Genomic DNA, 14022 nt, shown 5'->3' on the forward strand with positions numbered 1-14022 from the left:
AAAAGCTGGCAAATAAAGCTAATGTCTGACAAAATTAAGAAGAACAACAAATGTAGTGGACTTTATGGAATTAAACAGTGCAGTGTAAAAAAATAACCTGCGATTTATCTTCAGGAGTTTTACATCTTTTGCATTACATATACCCAAAGTCTTACCATATCGGTTACTGTTGGGTGTACTACTCTATACGTTAAACATGCCTCACAGTTAAGATGAGCCTGTGCTCCTATTTTCAATACGATGAAATTGATTGATTTTATTTTGACATATTTAACCTTACTTCTAAGCCCCTAATGTTGTGCACAAATTGTACACAAGGCCTTCAAGTTAAATGTCACTGTTGGACTGCAGCACTGTGTTTCCCATCCACTAAACTTAAGGTTTAAAAAGAAAATGTGTGAATACCTGTAGAAAAGTGCAATAGAAAATATTATGGCTGGGGAGCCTTACCAAATAATGTTATATTTATATCCAAAAGATGGTCCTTGAATTCACAGTAATACTTATTTTTCTCTGTCCTATGAAGTGAGTTGCTAGAAGAAATAAGGCTTAACTAGAGGAACATGTAATTAACACACTTTCCAAGAAATCCAGCATCAATCTATATACAGTAAGCTTAATGTTATCTTAATGTAGCGACCAAAAATAACAGAATTGCATGTTTATAATAAGAGTTATGGATTTTTAAAGGAACAAAAAATCAGTGCTGAAAAAGAAATTGACAAAATAGCATTGAAGTCAATTGCAAAATCCACTAGTGACAATAGGTCACTTGCAGGTCGAGACTGCAGCGGCTCCTCCAGCAGAGTGAAACAGAGTGACCACACTGCTGTTTGAGCAGCGCAAAAAAAAAAAAAGAAAAAACTCAATGTTATTATCAGATATTTTTCAGTGTGAACTCAGAGCAAGGTTAGGGTGGTGCGGGGCTGGGCTATATGAGCCAGTGGGAGGAGAAAATATGTACAACATTACTGCACATGTCAGTTTAGCCTGCCAGCCAGGTGAAGAACTGTCCTAGGCTTCCATGCACTGCCTGAGCAGCCAAACAGGGCGCTCAGACTAATCTCGAAACTGCTGTATTGCTGGTGACAGCAGAGTTGTGATTGGCTTAGGGGATTGTGTGAGCCTGTGTGCTTCTGTTCCATGAAGCCAAGAAGACAAGACGAGAAGAGTTTGGAGTGTAACTGCACTGTAAAAACCTGTCTAAAGTACATTGCATATCCCGGCAGTGTGTACGGGAAAGTGCAGGCCTTCTAGAGGAATAACAGCTTGGATCAGATTAGATCTGGGCTGCTCATCCCTCCTACATGAGACCAGAAGTCCCGACATTATGTGGCTTAAAATAAAAGGTCAGAAGGGTGGTGATGTATTGTAGCTCTTTAAAGTCTATATAAGAGGGAAAGCAAATGGCAATTAATCGACCATAGAAAGACAGCTAGAAAATCAAATAAACAAGTGCCCCTCATTTGATAAAATCATTGCGGCCGGTGACTTTAACTGCACATTCGAGCCACTAAGCAGTGAAGATCTCCTAGGGATAATTGAAGAGGATAGCAAATGGTCAGTGCCCCCCCCTAGTCTTACCACCGGTTAAAAGATGGTCTGAGATTGTAATACAAGTTAATACTATAATACTAGAATATGGCATAAGAGACACAAATGGCAGAACCCTATCCAACATCAGGGGGAAAAATACTTACAATAAACTTGCTTGCCCTTCCAGCATTGATTATATCTTGGTCGACTTACGCCTCTGGCCCAATGTCATGAACATGGAATTGGGCCTAACTATTGACAGTAACCACAACCATCTAATATTAAACTGAAAAAATCAATGGGCCCATTCCAACAAAAATTCTAATACCATTGGGAATTACCTTGTATCCACAAAGGAGTTAATTCTATCTAATTGTGGTAGGCGTCTAAGATGGCCCAAGGTCACAGGAGAGGACCAAAAACAAAAGAACATATCCTCAATATTAGTGTCAAAAACAGCCGAACTCAAGGCAGCTTGAGATAATGTCCGGGGGGTGGGGGGAATATCCACATAATACGCCACGAGACAATTGCTCCGATTGGTGCACACTTCCTTGAAAGACGACGCAGTGGCCCCACTAGGAGCCGAACAAAAAGCTCCAATTCATGGTACACTGAGTCTTGCAGGGAGAAAAGGAGCAAGTACTAATATCTGCGGAAAAGGTGAAAAAACACACAATAGTAAAAATAGCGAGGATGGACTACAACATATCAGTAAAGCAAGCAAAACGTGATTGGGAAGAGGTACATTAGGAGGACATGAAAGTTTACTGTTTCAAGAGGGATTACGCCTCCTTTTGGGCTCTAATCAAGATGAGAAATAGGAGGGACAACATCCCAATCACGAACCATATTGGTGATGAGGCCTGGTGGGATGACTTTTCCCGACTGGACACGGAAGAACTAGAGGCCCTACCTCCCTCTCAGTTGAAGAGAATTCAGGTTCCACTTACAATTGAAGATACCAATCTCTTCCAAATGAAAGAGATTGTGAATGCAATTAAGTGTACTATTCCTGCAAAGGCAGCAGCCCCAGATGGTATACTGGGTGACTTGCTGTAATTAGAACTACAGAAGTGGGCCCAATATATCCTGCTTTTAATCAACAATATAATGAAAGGAGCAGAAGTCGCTATATCTAGGAAAGGAGCAGAGGTCATAACTATATATAAAAAGGGAGACGGCGAGGACACTAACAAATACAGGGCTATCACCCTAATAGATACCATGCAGAAAGTGGTTGGCAAAGCCCTTGTAAATAGGATTCAAAATTGGATGGAGGAGGAAGATGATCTTTCCACCTATCAAACAGGTTTTAGTAAAGGTACCAGTACAGGACTGTTTACATTACTTTGTTATATTGGAAAGTAGTCATAATTGTCATGGGAAGTCTTTACTTGCGCTCATTGAGCTTAAAACCAATTATGATTTAGTGCTGCAAGAGAAGCTATGGTGAGTGCTCCAGGAAATTGGCTTACCCTCATACCTTTTAAATATTTTAATACGCCTCCATGATGAAACCTATGCCCGAGTTAGATGGGGGCTCATGGGAAAAGTAAAGACAAGATACAGTTCAACAGGCGGTTTGCCAGGGCTGTGTGATGGCTCCTACCCTCTTTTCACTTTATGTAAATGGAGTGGTTAGTTTTTTTAGCCAATTTCAAAAATAAAATTGATCTAATTTTTGAAGGGGAAAAAAACCATACCCTACTGTTGGCCGACGACACTATTTTAATATCGAAAACCCCAATGGGCCTCCGGGAACTCCACACCCACTTTCAATTTTTCCTGTACACAAAGGGGCCTAATGATAAACATCACAAAGACTACGTTTATGGCTTTCAATGTGGGCAAACATTTTAATAACACTCTCACTAACAATGGTTTACCCCTTAGAGAGAGTCCATTCCTTTGATTAACTGGGTATTAGGTTATCAAATAAAATGCAATGGGGGACTCACATGAACAAAATGTTACTGAACCATAAGAGGGTGGTGGATTCCATTGGTAGGGACCAAAGGTTAACGTCAAGTAGACTGGTAGCTCCTTCACTAGTAGTCTATAAAGGTAAAGCTGTGAGGTCAAGAATTTATGGCGCTGAACTTTGGGGCTTCGAAAAAACTAATGAGATTGGACGATCAAAGAGTAAATTCTTTAGAGATCTGGTATCCGTCACTACCAATACACCACTCAAGCCCATACTCTCTGACATGGGCAGACACACTTTTAGCGAGGTGGATATACTTTGCCCTATTCTATACTTGATAAGACTAAGACGCACCCCAGAACTCCATGGCTATGCGACGGTCCTTTCTGAGCTAATTACCCTTGATAACAACAAAGGTGTTAAGTGGCTTAAAGATCTAAAGGAATTACTGACCAAGCTGGGCTTAGCCAAAGCTTGGGCCAAGCAGGTCACTCCGACTAAGAGAGAGTTAAAAAAGAATTACTGGAACTGGGTAAATCACCAGGTCTTACATAAACCAATGCTTGTCTGACTATTTGAAGAGTTCATCCAGCATAAATCAGTTTGATCCCTGGAACGTTATCTAGATTTTATCAGGAAACACAGAGACAGGGCACTATATATGCAGTTTACATTAGGGTCAGTAAGGCTAAATACCAAACTGGCAAAATGGGACCCAACAACATCCAACCTATATAACTGCCCCTGCTGTGATGCACAACAAGAAACTGTAGACCATGTAGTCTTTGCTTGCCCAGCCTACAAGCAAGCAAGGGCCAAATGGATCAAGCCTATATGTATTATATTTGGGCACTAGAAACCTCCTTGATGCTCTACGAATCATGAGAAGTGACTCAAGTAGGTCCTCGCTAGTATGTGGTGTTACAAAGTACCTGTGGATTATCCGTATAAGGGCACAATTAAGGAGTAATGTGCAAATAAATACCATCTAATCTGTGGATCGGAGAGATAATTTACACATAGGAATTATTTGCAAAGTACTGAAGATTAACTGTTTTGTATGGGACATGTGTTTTAGCTAATCTGTAATTTTAAACCTAATGAGCAAATGCCAATTAAGATATTAAGCGTAAATTTAGAGTGGACGGTATAGCCAGGTTTTAAAAACTTGTTTTTACTATATGAAATATTCATTTTATATACTTTTATGTGACTGTGAAATGCTTTTATGATAATTGCTATCGAATAAAGCTTATGCAAAATGAATGGGGAGCATGGAAGAGTTCCTGACTAAGTGGCTCATCCGGCTGGCTACTTCCATAGTTGTTGTCCTATTATTTTAACCTCTATGAAGCACGCATTGGAACGAAAAGCTGAGGACGCGGAGGGTAGGGCGCGCCGCAGCAACATTAGAGTCCTGGGTGTGCCGGAGCGATTGGAGGCGGGGAATGCCGAGCGCTTCCTGGAGGACTGGATTCAGACTCAACTGTGCCCGCATGGGCTATCAAATGTATTTGGCATCGAACGAGCGCATAGGGCCATGGTACCCCCCCACCCGGGGGAGCCTCCGAGGGCATTGATTGCGAAGATCCTGAACTATATAAGTCCGGGATTGCATTCTGAAGGCGGCGAGGTAGACGGAGTCTCTCACCATTGAGAACAGCCACATATGCATCTATCCTGATTACACCCAACAGGTGCAAGAGCAGCGAAAGGCCTACCTGGGAGTCAAGCAGAAGCTCCAGGAGATGAAGCTACAATATATGCTGTTATATCCGGCCAAGGTCAAGGTGATATCTCAGGGCCGGGCACATTTCTTCGAATAGCCCGCTGAGGTGTGGGAGTGGCAGGAGATACAGGTGTGACGACATGCCCACAGGAGAGTGAGGGGGGCCCCGTGAGACCTGGGGGAACCATCCCCAGAGACGACGATGCAGAAGGCGGAGCCGTTGGGACCTTCCTTGGCAAGGGATGGTCCAGAGTCCTCGGGCGCATCCGCCCCTGGGGACGTGTTGGTTCCAGATACCCTGCAGGACATTGTGCCAGGTACAGACTCTACGGCTCCGGTGATCCCAGAGACTGGAATGTCTGAACTGCTGCAGGGGACGGCTCTGTCGTAAGGTACTGTTGGAGTGAAGAGTGTTGTGCTCTGCTTTGGGGGCTTTAGTGCTGGGCCTTGAGTTTGTATGAGGTACCTGGGAGCCGTGCTGTTCGAGCTTGAATGACGGAGAGGAGCGTAGGACCTGTATCCCGTTGGAACGACCTTATGTGGCGGTGTCTGTCTTTATTTTGGCTGGGGAGGGCCCTGCTTTGGGACTGATGCCGGCGGCCAAGCCCAGGTTCATTTCTGTACGTCTGGGTCCCATCGGGAGCTAAAAGGGGGGTGGGTGGTGTTTGGTTGGGTGTGTGTGTGTGTGTGTATTGGATGGGACGAATAGGGTGGCTGTGTACATCATGGCACCAGCAGGGGGAGGGCAGGATAGCGTGTTTTGTTGTTGCTGTCATCTTGCTCGTGGGTGGGGGTGGGGGTAGATGTTATGGGGGGTTGTGGGGTTGGGGGGGCTTGGGGGGTTGGTGGGGTTGGGAGGGGAAATTGTTGCTGGCATCGAGAGTACTGTGTTTCTGTTATTTGAATGGCTGATCAGATGGGCTAGGTCCCCCGGCATGGATGCTGGTTGGGCCCGTGGGTGGCGGAACACGCCGTTTGTAATATATGTCCAGGTTGGGCGTGATCTCCTGTCATGGGTTTAAATTCTTAACTTGGAACGTGCGTGGATTGGGCACTTGCACTAAAAGATACAGGGTCCTTTCATTCCTCCGACGCCATGGCGTCTCCATTGCGTGCCTCCAGGAGACCCACTTGAACGAAGAGGGGGCCCAGAAACTGTCCTAAAAATGGCGGGCCAGATGCTTCATTGATCCTATTCTACCTATGCCAGGGGGGTCCTAATCTGGGTGGCACCTGGGGTTCCCTGTGCCGTGATTGTGTAACAATAATAAATGCATGGGGCTAGTGGCAGACTGTATGAAAGGAAGGGCTATTTGTATTTAAAGAATGTAAATCGAAAGAAGATTTCTGGTATCTACAGTCCAAAGACAATAGAAATTGAGGAAGGACTGACAACCTTATTCTATGACATAGAAACCTTTGGCTAGGGAACTTTCAGCAGAGTAGGTGGCTCACTGTGTGTGTGCAGGGGCTTTGAGTGAGTTTTGACCAGGGTTCAAACCCCAGGTGGGGAAAATGTTTATTTATTTATTTTTTTTTATTTCTAAATTCCACAAATGAAAGCTGTGCCTTTGTAAATGACCCCCTAGCAGTATCTGGGAGAACTATGGCCTCCTTACTCATAGTGCATGTCAGGCATTGATAATGGCATCCTGTGTGGCACGTGGATAGGGGGGACAGGTTTGCTATGAAACAATCACTTATTTAGTGGAATGAGAATTTAGGGATGATTGAGTAAGAATTGGAAATGCATGGGGCTAGTGGCAGACTGTATGAAAGGAAGGGCTATTTGTATTTAAAGAATGTAAATCGAGAGAAGATTTCTGGTATCTAAAGTCCAAAGACAATAGAAATAGAGGAAGGACTAACAACCTTACTCTATGACATAAAGACCTTTGGCTGGGAAACTTTCAGCAGACTACGTGGCTCACTGTGTATGTGCAGGGGCTTTGAGTGAGTTTTGACCAGGGTTCAAACCCCAGGTGGGGAAAAGCTTTCTTTTTTTTTTTTTTTTTTAATTTTATTTCTACATTCCACAAATGAAAGCTGTGCCTTTGTAAATGACCCCCTTGCAGTATCTAGGAGAACTATGGCCTCCTTACTCATAGTGCATGTCAGGCATTGATAATGGCATGCTGGGTGGCACGTGGATAGGGGGGACAGGTTTGCTATGAAAGAAATCACTTATTTAGTGGAATGAGAATTTGGGGATGATTGTGTAAGAATTGGAAATGCATGGGGCTAGTGGCAGACTGTATGAAAGGAAGGGCTATTTGTATTTAAAGAATGTAAATCGAGAGAAGATTTCTGGTATCTACAGTCCAAAGACAATAGAAATAGAGGAAGGACTGACATCCTTATTCTATGACATAGATACCTTTGGCTGGGGAACTTTCAGCAGAGTATGTGGCTCACTGTGTATGTGCAGGGGCTTTGAGTGAGTTTTGACCAGGGTTCAAACCCCAGGTGGGGAAAAGCTTTCTTTTTTATTTTATTTTTTTATTTTATTTCTACATTCCACAAATGAAAGCTGTGCCTTTGTAAATGACCCCCTAGCAGTATCTAGGAGAACTATGGCCTCCTTACTCATAGTGCATGTCAGGCATTGATAATGGCATGCTGGGTGGCACGTGGATAGGGGGGACAGGTTTGCTATGAAAGAAATCACTTATTTCGTGGAATGAGAATTTGGGGATGATTGTGTGAGAATTGGAAATGCATGGGGCTAGTGGCAGACTGTATGAAAGGAAGGGCTATTTGTATTTAAAGAATGTAAATCGAGAGAAGATTTCTGGTATCTAAAGTCCAAAGACAATAGAAATAGAGGAAGGACTAACAACCTTACTCTATGACATAAAGACCTTTGGCTGGGAAACTTTCAGCAGACCACGTGGCTCACTGTGTATGTGCAGGGGCTTTGAGTGAGTTTTGACCAGGGTTCAAACCCCAGGTGGGGAAAAGCTTTCTTTTTTTTATTTTATTTTTTTATTTCATTTCTACATTCCACAAATGAAAGCTGTGCCTTTGTAAATGACCCCCTAGCAGTATCTAGGAGAACTATGGCCTCCTTACTCATAGTGCATGTCAGGCATTGATAATGGCATGCTGGGTGGCACGTGGATAGGGGGGACAGGTTTGCTATGAAAGAAATCACTTATTTCGTGGAATGAGAATTTGGGGATGATTGTGTGAGAATTGGAAATGCATGGGGCTAGTGGCAGACTGTATGAAAGGAAGGGCTATTTGTATTTAAAGAATGTAAATCGAGAGAAGATTTCTGGTATCTAAAGTCCAAAGACAATAGAAATAGAGGAAGGACTAACAACCTTACTCTATGACATAAAGACCTTTGGCTGGGAAACTTTCAGCAGACTACGTGGCTCACTGTGTATGTGCAGGGGCTTTGAGTGAGTTTTGACCAGGGTTCAAACCCCAGGTGGGGAAAAGCTTTCTTTTTTTATTTTTTTTTTATTTTATTTCTACATTCCACAAATGAAAGCTGTGCCTTTGTAAATGACCCCCTAGCAGTATCTAGGAGAACTATGGCCTCCTTACTCATAGTGCATGTCAGGCATTGATAATGGCATGCTGGGTGGCACGTGGATAGGGGGGACAGGTTTGCTATGAAAGAAATCACTTATTTCGTGGAATGAGAATTTGGGGATGATTGTGTGAGAATTGGAAATGCATGGGGCTAGTGGCAGACTGTATGAAAGGAAGGGCTATTTGTATTTAAAGAATGTAAATCGAGAGAAGATTTCTGGTATCTAAAGTCCAAAGACAATAGAAATAGAGGAAGGACTAACAACCTTACTCTATGACATAAAGACCTTTGGCTGGGAACTTTCAGCAGACCACGTGGCTCACTGTGTATGTGCAGGGGCTTTGAGTGAGTTTTGACCAGGGCTCAAACCCCAGGTGGGGAAAACTTTCTTTTTTATTTTTTTTTATTTTATTTTATTTCTACATTCCACAAATGAAAGCTGTGCCTTTGTAAATGACCCCCTAGCAGTATCTAGGAGAACTATGGCCTCCTTACTCATAGTGCATGTCAGGCATTGATAATGGCATGCTGGGTGGCACGTGGATAGGGGGGACAGGTTTGCTATGAAAGAAATCACTTATTTAGTGGAATGAGAATTTGGGGATGATTGTGTAAGAATTGGAAATGCATGGGGCTAGTGGCAGACTGTATGAAAGGAAGGGCTATTTGTATTTAAAGAATGTAAATCGAGAGAAGATTTCTGGTATCTATAGTCCAAAGACAATAGAAATAGAGGAAGGAATGACAACCTTATTTTATGACATATATAGCTTTGGCTGGGGAGCTTTCAGCAGAGTAGGTGGCTCACAGTGTATGTGCAGGGGCTTTGAGTGAGTTCTGACCAGGGTTCAAGCCCCACCTCGGTATCTATAGTCCAAAGACAATAGAAATAGAGGAAGGACTGACAACCTTATTTTATGACATATATAGCTTTGGCTGGGGAGCTTTCAGCAGAGTAGGTGGCTCACAGTGTATGTGCAGGGGCTTTAAGTGAGTTCTGACCAGGGTTCAAGCCCCACCTCGGGAAATAATTTTTTAATATTATTTTTATTTTTTTAAACAATTTATTTATTTTAGCAGAGTGAAAGCAGAGTGAAACATAGTCCTTTGGAAATGCTCAAATGATAATAATGAAAGACCAAGTAGAAAATCTATGGCATATGTCACAGCAGATGTGGCATATGCCACATGACTGAGTGAAGGGAAGAGTAAAACGGAGGGAGTAGATATTAAAGATAAACACGGACAGGGGGATATGAAGGACACAGATCGGTCAAAGGTGGCTGGTGAAGGAGAGTGTCCAAGAAAGGCTAGAGTGGGAGGGGAACCCAAGCGTGAATGGAGTGGGAGAAAAAAGAAATTGAATGTAAAAGAGGACACAAAACAAGGACTGGGCGAGAAAGGAGGGGCGAACACCAGCAGGAAGTGAGGGGGTGGCAAATGGTGAACATTTTGCGGCCACTTTGATGTTCTCAGTGGCCACGGGGCTCACTGAGAAACATCAATGCAGCTGCGAAAATGCTCCGATAGGCTGTAGGCGGACAAATGGTGCGCGCGCTCGGCACACATGCACTGTGCCCGATCCGCCTGCAGACTTTGGGAGCATTTTTGAAAGTCTCTTACTATACACTCGCAAAAAAACGCATGCACGTTAGTTCAGCGAGACCTAAAAACCCACCACCGCTGTTCCCTAGTCGCTCAGCGCAGGAGCGGCAGAGTAAATTAGGTATAAAAAACAGGCAGTATACTGCGACTCCCAACCGCTTGGCGCGGGAGTGGAGGAGACTGAGAGGCATACAAACTGCTGCACCATCGCACAGAGCGGGAGCGCCGGCAGTATTGAACAAAGAAAAAATAAAAAGCAGCACATGGAGACGCCATAGCAGTCCCATAAAGTAAAAGAAAAACATACTCGCCACCGTAGTAGTGCACGTCTAAGGGTGTTCCAGTCGGAACACAGAGCAAAGAACCGAATGTGACCTTGGCTTGCCACACCCTTATAGTTCAGGTGACAGGTAGTTCCTCTCAGGCCGCCATGTTGGGTGGGGAAATTTGTATATGGGTGAATGCTGTGCCCCAAACGCGTAGTGCTTCCTGGGTGACTGTGACGAAGAAGGCCGAGGAGGAAGGTAATGTTGCATCTCCAGTTCCCCACTACTGCATGATCTTGCTTTTATCTTTTTTTACCACTCCAGACAATTTAACAGAAATAGGAATGGGTGGTCCGGAAATAAAAAAAATGAAGCGAGCATAGAGCATCCTTCTAATAGCCAAGATTTTGCCAAATTGTAACTGAAATCATGGTTATTTGTTAACCACAAAAAGAATGGCTTTGTCCTCCAAGAACTGCTTGTTTGTCAATAAGTAATGATTATTTAATCTACTAGGTGTAAATGACAAACTTTAAAGCCCATCCCAGTGCTGCTGCTAAATTAGAAGTTGCACTGGATTGCTCGGCATGATGTACGTTTTTTCTTGTCATACGAGGTCACATGACCACGTTAGTTATCTTCATATTCAGATGCGAAATCTGTTTTGCATTAAGAGGATGGACAATACCGTCAAACATTTCTCTTTCAGCAGTTAAGTTTTGGGGGTTAAAAACCTACTGCATCTGTGTGAATAAATGCATTCAAGCTTTCAGTTTCAGAGGCCTTTAAGCTTTACATTTCTGAGGGTGACAATGTGAGGCAGCATCATGGCTCTTAAAAGGGCGAACCTATTCAACTGCGTAAAGCACTCCCTCTTCCCCTACGTTCATGTTACCCACCTTCTCGCAAGGGCAGGCGGCGACACATTCATTTCAGATTGTTGTGTATCCTCTACAGCATTGGCACACTGAGGGGTTACCCTAGGTTTGTGAGCAGGCAGTCAGTTGAATGTATAGGAGAAAGGATGGACTGACGAAACGCTTCTGCATGCCACAGAAATACTCTTGAGTTATGAGGAGACAACGATATGTTTGCATGCTGCTCGTTGCACCATGTTGATGTTTGATGCCAAAAGTTTTCATTGCTCGTCTCGAGCACGGGCTCTCAGAGCCAAGACAGCCCTCAGCTCGGCGCTCCCTGTTAATATGTTGGCTCGTCGACCCCATTATCGACGCAGACCCTGTCAGTGTAGGTATCTTTGTCTGCAAGTCCCTGAGCTCGTTGACAGTACCTCGCAAACAGACGCGAACACGAGGGCGCTGCAAACCTTGGCCTCGGGGAGGTACACAAAATAAAATATCTGGGGCCGAGGATGTTTACGCGAGAGAGTTGTGGTAAAACCCGTTTTCATTACTTTATGATGAAATATGTCTGATGGCATAGGTAGGACTGTTTTTATAGTTTACAGCTTAACCACTGTAAAAGGCTTAGTAAAAAAACAAGGGGGTGACAGCTATAACGTATGTGATAGTCACTTTCCATAACTGCTTTCAAAGCAGAGATGAAATTCTATTTCGTAATCGGTGTAATGGCACCCTCTGGTGGCATACTTGAAAAATTCAAGGCATAGCTTGAATAAACTGAAAAAAATAAACGAGAGAGAGATTCAACAACTTTCCTGTGCAATCGGCATCGGGGACCAAGGTTAAAGATCATAACCTGTCTCTATATTTAATGTTAAACTGCAACTCTGCGTTTTTTAGACTATTGACATGATATGCTGTTATCCAATGTTATGGTACTAAAATTCCCGACACAGGAAGGGTAGAAGAAGAATGTTACTGCTTTGCTGGGATTCAAAGTCTGGACCAGCAGTTTTCAGCACGGACCTTTTAACTTGCAGAGCGAGTTTGCCAGAGTTACGTGTTGTTGTGTCATACCACATAGGCAGTGGGACTGAGAAACAAAGCTATACCAATGACTTTGCAAGCTAAACCGATGGACGGAATTACACCAAATTTGGCAATAAGCTAGCTCTTGGTCCTGAATGAGAGAGCTTTTTGTTATTTGGGTTGAAATCCATTCTATAGTTTTAAAGTTATTTAACGAAAATCAAATTTGGATATCTAGGGACGCGGATACTCAGAGAATCAGACAAGCCCTCCCGATTCAGGCGTGAGACTACCGATTTGAAGGCTAGTCTCCCGCCTCCCGATTCCTACAAGCAAAAACCCGATTCCTCGGGGGGTTTCAGCTGACAGGGCTTGGTATTGTGTAAAATGCTAATTCTCCCAGCAAAGAGTGGAGATGCAGGGGCTCTCGAAGGTGGTGAAAAACCAACAAAGCGGCATTAACAAGTGAATCGTCTTTTAAAGACCTGCGAAGTACTTGGGGGGGCGGGGGGCTGTTTCAGCCCGGGCTGCCACAGGGGGGTGGGTGCATGTACTGCCAACAACCTGCCAGGCCAGTGCCCAACACTTGCATCACCCTCTCTGTCTGCCATTGCGCTTTAGGCTTCTGAAAGGTAAGACAAAAACGTGCATTTACGTTTCAAATGTCCGATCCTACAGCAACACACTTCCAAAGCCCATATATGACCGTAACCCGATTCAAAGCCCCATTCTCCCGATTTTTTTTTTAAATCTCCCACTTTGCTCTCCTGAAATGTTGGCATGTATGCAGTCCCTACAGCTCAAATCTGATTTGCTGCCAACACTTCAACCAGTAAGAGTTGGCAGCCATCTTGGAACTCTGCTTCAGCCGAGTCCCACAAAAAACAAATTAAAACAAGCACTTACAATGCAATGGTTTCGCCTTTTGAAAAGTTTGAGCTATTGGCATTGTAAATGACAACATTTTTATTTATGTGTTGGTTTTGAAAATAAATAAATAAATGGCATTGTCATTTACAATGACAATAGCTTAATCTCTCGCAAACGCGAGACCTATAGCATTTGCAATGCAATAGGTCGCGTATTTACGCGACTTTGAGCTAATGATATTGCAGATAACAATGCGTTTTATTTATGTTTCAAAAACCAAAACATAAATAAAAGGTCTCTCACACTGCTGTCTCTCACACACTGCTGGTAAGGAATGCCAGATACTGGACTAAGGTCTAATTTACAAATACAGATGGAACTTTTTTTTAGTCTAATACTTCATTCAAAAATAGTTTCACGGTTCCAGTCAGGTGATGCTCGGGTTTCTGAGTTATTATGGGTTCAATCATTAAGGGTTTCTTTAAGTGACAACCCAGAATCAGTCCGAATGATCAGGCTAAACTATGTTCTTCCAATAATCTTTTGCACAGGGGCAAAGTTGATAATATTCAAAGGAAATCAACTTCATAGTTCGAGATGTGTCCTTGCTTCATTTTTGGCCCAAAGACAAATTAAACAAAATGACCACAAAC

Source organism: Lissotriton vulgaris, unplaced genomic scaffold (assembly GCF_964263255.1).
Source record: "Lissotriton vulgaris unplaced genomic scaffold, aLisVul1.2 SCAFFOLD_3927, whole genome shotgun sequence".
NCBI classification, from domain to species: domain Eukaryota; kingdom Metazoa; phylum Chordata; class Amphibia; order Caudata; family Salamandridae; genus Lissotriton; species Lissotriton vulgaris.